The sequence below is a fragment of the Typopeltis vanoorti genome, chromosome 15 (genome assembly GCF_054136105.1).
Source record: "Typopeltis vanoorti isolate ZY-2024b chromosome 15, IOZ_Tvanoo_1.0, whole genome shotgun sequence".
NCBI lineage: Eukaryota > Metazoa > Arthropoda > Arachnida > Uropygi > Thelyphonidae > Typopeltis > Typopeltis vanoorti.
Genome location: NC_143563.1, coordinates 30,118,991 through 30,125,371, shown reverse-complemented (window position 1 = coordinate 30,125,371; position 6,381 = coordinate 30,118,991).

The following is a 6,381-nucleotide window of genomic DNA, read 5'->3' as shown; positions in this document are numbered from 1 at the left end:
CATATAATGTCACAGATGTAAACTATTAATAATTCATTTGCCAGTAATGAAAGTATTTCTGTTTACATATGGCTCACATATTTACACCTTTTAGTAATTCAGATATCATCATCAAATTCCTGACATGTACCCTCAGGGGGAGTACAGGATATTATGATAGTATTACATGAAGAACTTACATCATTACTAACTTCCTATCAACAATTTTCCTCCAAATCAATCTGATATCTGTCAAGATTCCAACATTATCAGAACTGAGAATGCAGAGAACCAACCAGGGCTTCTGACCTAATGTCCAATCCTCACCTTCTCGTGGTGCACTCTGTTAGGTATCTACCTGGATACTGAACAAACGAGGATGGGCTGGCAATTTAGAATTTAGCTAACCAAATTGTATTCTTATTGGCTTAAACCAAAATATCAAATGATGGTACAACATGACAGAATTTCATGCTGGCTGGGGGTGTCGCCCGGTTAAACAAAGCCACCATTGTTTTCACTAGGGAACCAGCGAAAACACAGCTACTGGAACAAATCCTAAAACCCACCACAACTCAACATCACCAAGTTCAAGATCACTATCAACATAAGAAGAGTGAATGGCAAAAAATGGAGCTAGCTGAGGAATTGGATAAGTACCAGATCGACATAATAGGGGGACTGAAACAAAAAATGCAAAATTGGTGAGATCTTGAGCAGTAATTACAAAATGTTATATTCAGGCAATGACAATCAAGGAAAAGAAGGAGTAGCCATAGTATTCAACACTAAATATGAGGCTAATCTTGAAGGCAGGCAGTCTCAAGTAAAGTGATATGGTCAAATATGAGAATGGGAAACTGGACAATGAGACTTATTTGTGCCTATGGTCCCACAGAAGGTAGAAGTGGAGGAATTTTTTGAGGCTTTAGAAAAAGCAACTGATATAATGAAAAAGGAAAAGTTGGTCCTTGTTGGGGATCTAAATAGCAGAGTAGGAAATAAAACATACAAAAATATTTTGGTAAGATTTGGAGACAAGAGCAAAGCTAATAACAAAGGTAAATACTTGTTGGATTTCTGCTCAGGATATGGACTGGTTATTACTAACACAATGTTCCAACATAAAAATGTGCACAAATTCACATGGAGAGAAGAGGCAAGGAATAAGAAAAGTCTCATTGACTATGTTATTGTTGATAGTGATGTTTTCTCCCTGGTGCAGGACACCAGAGTATACAGAGGATATGAAATTGGAAGTGATCACTATTTAGTCTTGAGCAGGATAAAACTGAATTTCATATTGAAAAGAAGGAACATATCAGAAAGTTTTAAAGCAAAATAAAAGTTGAGAAGCTCTCAGATATGACCTGTAGACTAAAATACACAAAGATTATGCAAGAAAAAAATGGAAGAGTTTGAGAACAGGAACCAAACCTTGGAGATTCAGTGGCAAACCCTGATTAATTCAGCCAGAGAGGCATGTGGTGAGGTTTGTCTACAAGAATAGAAAAATCAGAACTCCATGGTGGACACAGGAAGTTAAAGAGACAGTGAAGGAAAAGAAGAAAGCATATCAAAAATTCCTGACAAATAAGCCAGCTTGTGCTCTTATTTGAGATTAGAGAATACAGAGACAAATATAAGAAAGCTAAACACTGTAAAACTAGCTAAACAAAAGTCATGGGAAGACTTTGGTAAGAACATAGAAAATAAATATCAAGAAGTGACAAGATATTCTGGAGGTTGTTGAAGATGCTCAGAAATGGAGGAAAGAATGCTGTAAAAGGAATTAGATATGATAAAGGTGAGATGAAAACTGGAGAAAAAGATATCCTTGAAGTATAGAGTAATTACTTCGAAAAATTGCTAAATGAAACAAGGAGTGATAGCTTGGTGGTAAAAAATACTCAACAGGCATGCAGTCAGGAATATATATCCATACTTGAAGTAGAAAAAGCCTGAAATGTGGAAAGGCAGGAGTAGAAATGCTCAAGTATGGAGGTATAAAAGTCATATGGTGGTTGCACTGCATAGTTCAGAAGGCCTGGACAGAGGGATGAATTCCAGATGATTGGAATAGAGCTCTCATAGTACCCATATATAAAAAGGGATATAAAAGTGAGAATTACAGAGGTACTTCATTACTGAGTGTTCCCAGTACGATATATGCAAGTATACTTGAGAAACGGTTGAGAAGGATTGTGGAAGAGAAGCTTGGTGAAGAACAAGCTGGATTCAGACCAAATAGAGGCTGTCAGGATCAGATTTTCAGTTTACCACAGACAGTTGAGAAATCATGGAAATATAACAAAGATCTGTATTTAAGTTTTGTAGATCTGGAAAAGGCATATGACAAGGTGCCAAGCTATTCAAAACGCTACAGTTATATGGTATCAGTGGGGCATTATATCTAGGAAGGAAGTACATTCTCCCTCTCTTATTCATTATCTATATGGATAACATTATGAAGGAAAGTGGTATTAAACCTGATATCAAAATTGGAGATGTTAATCTCAGCTCTTTGTTTTATGCAGATGATGTTATACTTCTAAACAAATCCTACAAGTCTGCAAGATTCCATGATTAAATTGAATAACTGTTGTAATAGATATGGTATGAAGGTCAGCAATAAAAAGACAAAGACAATGAAAATATGCAGAATCGTTGAAAATGTCAACTGTGTTGTGAATGGAGAACTTTTTAGTTCTATTTTCAGAAGTGGTAGTTTGACACCTCGAATTCAGGCAAGACTCAGGTTGAAGTAACAAAACATGTTTATTAATGCTAAAAGACACGTACATTAAATCTTGTATTAAGTTATCAAAACTTCTGAATTGCTAGCTAAGTGAATGCCTTATGCTAAGCTATACAAACTGTTCAATACTAATCTAACCTTCTTACACAAACTGACATGCAAAATCATGTAATACAAATGGATAATCAACCAATGTCACACTCAAGTCGAGTTCCTTCATTCGCATTTACTTTAAATAGATATTTCACAACTCATTTCTCTCTTACTTAAATTTACTCAATTAACAAAGGGTTTTCACTACTTCAATCATATACAAGTTAAGATTTATCCTATACAATTCTTTGTCTAATAGAATTGGCAGTATTAATTACTTTATCTTGTCAAAGTTCTCTAAAATGTCCTCAGTCTTGCTTTATCAAGACACAAATTCTACCTTCAAACAATCTCAAGATATAAAACCAAAGGATCTTTACTTTACCAAGTCCCTCCGAAGGTCTATTAGCTGCTACGTGTTGCTCGGGTCATCCTTCGTCTTGGCTGGTTCTGGGTCAGGTCTTGTGACTGAGTTGTTCCGTTCTCTGCTACCGGACACAAATCAAGAAATGGCTGGAACTACAAGCCTTCTCTGCTCGCTCAGGTGGATCATTCAGCGTTTGGCACCATTCTGCATGAGCTGTTGATTCTCATACAGGTCTCCGCGGAATACCTCTCAGCGCAAGTTATGAATATGGCCGGCTGTCCGTCGACATAGCACCCTCGGCTTATCCTATCTCTGATCACTCGTCGAGAGTCCTCGATCATCAAAATCCCAGAAGAAAACAGAAAAAAGCCTAGAGCTTGGCGCGTATTGCCTTAAATATTTTTTCTCAGCACCCTCTTTTTCTGTATTGTTTTTTCACACGATCCATAACTTACATTGCCCTTAGGTTGATCCCTTGCTTTCCCTCCTTGCTATTAGGTGTTGTTTTCAAGGAAAGGTACTTACGTAAGCCTTCCCAGTAAGTTGCAGCCTTCGGCGTTACGACAGGCACTTACGGCTTAGATGTGACCGTTGATCCTATTAGTCATTTCTTACCTGGCGACTTATGATATTATGATAGCTTAATAATACATAAATTAAGCCATTATTTCTTTACATGAAATGCTAATCTGACATAATTCTTGATTTTAACTTTCTGTTTGACAATAAATAAATCCAATACATTACACATACTGATATACACTTTCACATACAACAACTTAGCTGTTTCTCACTTTCCGCTGGTAAGCAGGTATTATGCAAATTTCTTTGTTATTTTGTAAGGCTTAGATGTTAGATCCTGAATGAATAACTTTTCAGGAAGTTCTCCATTCAATATCTAACATCGGCAGGTTGGCAGGAAAAAGACCCAGAGGAAGACCAAGATATAGGTGGATTGATACAGTAAAAAGTGCCTTAGAAGGCAGAAATATAAGATCTGATAATATTGGAATCTTGACAAGTAACAGACTGATTTGGAGGAAAATTGTAGATAGGAAGTTAGTAATCAAGTGAAATATTCTGGGAGCTTGGCCGTTTGGTAGTATTGAAGTGGGAGTTAAGCCAGAAGGCAAAGCTGGCTGGCTTCAATAAAGTTTATGTCCCCATTCCTCACCTATGCTGATGAGAGCTGGGTAATGACTGAAAGAAATGTGGACACGAATCCAAGCGGCTGAAATGAGGTTCCTTTGAGGAGTTGCGGGGCTGACAAACTCAACAGAGTCAGAAGCTCTGCAATTCGGGGACCCCTCAATACTCAACCATAGCTTCTCCATGTTGAGAGAACACAGTTATGATGGTACAGGCACCTAGTCAAAATTATAAGAGGCTCCCCCAGCAGGCCCCCTCTGCCAAGCCAGAGGGTGGGAGGCCAAGAACTCGCTGGATAGATTATATTGAAAACTTGGGTGAACACATCTGGGACTCCCACCCAAACACCTGAGCTTGGTGGCAGAGGATCGTGACCATTGGAAGTCCCTCTTACAGCTGCTGACCCCACAACTGAATTAGGAAAGGTGGGCCTTGAAGATGGATGGATGGATGGAAGTTAGTAATGATGTAAAGTTTTCATGTAGTAAGTGGCATAGCTAGGAGGGGATGGTCCACCCCGGGCAGCACTTTCAACCTTACCCTATACGTCATTTTCACTTTTTGTAGTGTTTTTGGCATGTATTGAGAGGGGCAGTAAACTCAGGGACCACCCCAGGCAGCAAAAGCGCTAGCAACACCACTGCATGTAGTACTATCATATCTTGAGGGTATATATATATACCAGGAATTTGATGATGATGATATTTCTGTCTTCTAAAGCACTTTTTACTGTATCAATCCACCTATATCCTTCGTCTAAGTCTTTTTCCTGCCAACCTGGCAAAGAACACTTGTTTTGCTAATCTTTCCTCTCCCATTCTGTTTAAGTGACCATACCACTTGAGATTAGCTCTGCTAACACATTCCTGGATGCTAACAATGTCAAGTTCTTCCCTAATATCCTCGTTTTTAACATATTGCCATTGATGCCATCTGTTCATGCCCCTAATCTTTCTCAGGACTCTCATATCTGTGGTCTCTAGTCTTTGGTCAAGTGTTTTACTTCTGACCCAGTTCTCAGATCCATAAGTTAAAACTGGTTTGAACACTGTCTTGTATACAGCTAATTTAGTGTTCTGACTAATTTCTCTCTTACTCCATATGAATTTATTCAAATGACTTCCTACCATACTGGCTTTATTGATTCTGTCATCTATTTCCATATTTAATTTACCATCTTCATTAAAAATTGTGCCTAAGTGGCTGAAATGTTTTACTTGCTGTATTATAAGTTCTCTATTCATGATGCAGTTGATATTTTCAATGTGTCTGCCTGTTTTCTTTGTCTTGTTATTGCTGATTTTCATACCAAATTTATTACAGCAGTTATTCAATTTAGTTAGGGAATCTTGCAGAATTGTACTGGATTTATTTAAAAGTATAATATCATCTGCATAAAGTAAAGAGCTGAGATTAACATCTCCAATTTTGATATCAGGTTTAATTCCGCTTTCCTTCATAAATTGTGATCCATATAGATCAGGACTGTCCAAAGCACTGCCTGTGGGTCAGATGCGGCCTGCAGTGCAATTTTGTGTGGCTTGCCTGTGGGTTTTTATTTTCATGAGGGAAAAAATAAAATAATTTGAATCGAATGCGTACTAAATATTTTAATTCTATCACTAATCGATAATCTTGATGTTGGTAATTTTATTTCGTGTTTTGACATCACTTATACTCACGTGTTTTTCAAATATTAGATGTGTCAAAGAAGCGTTCTTACACTGTTTTGTTCCAACATGCATGCTCTGGGCACTCACAGGAAACGTGAGTGTGCAATTAGTGTTGTTAGTTTGTTGAACTATCAAGGTTGTGTCTCCTGGTCACCAATTTACTAGATACGCATTGTGATGTGGCCCTCAGATAATTTTTTTTTTAATGTGGCCCTCGGATTACCTAAGGTTGGACAGCCCTGATATAGATAATGAATAACAGAGGGGATCATATACATCCTTGTCTAACATCAAACCATCTTCCTGTACTTCCTTCCATTCTGGCTGAATCAATTAATGTTTTCTTCAGCAAATATAGAATT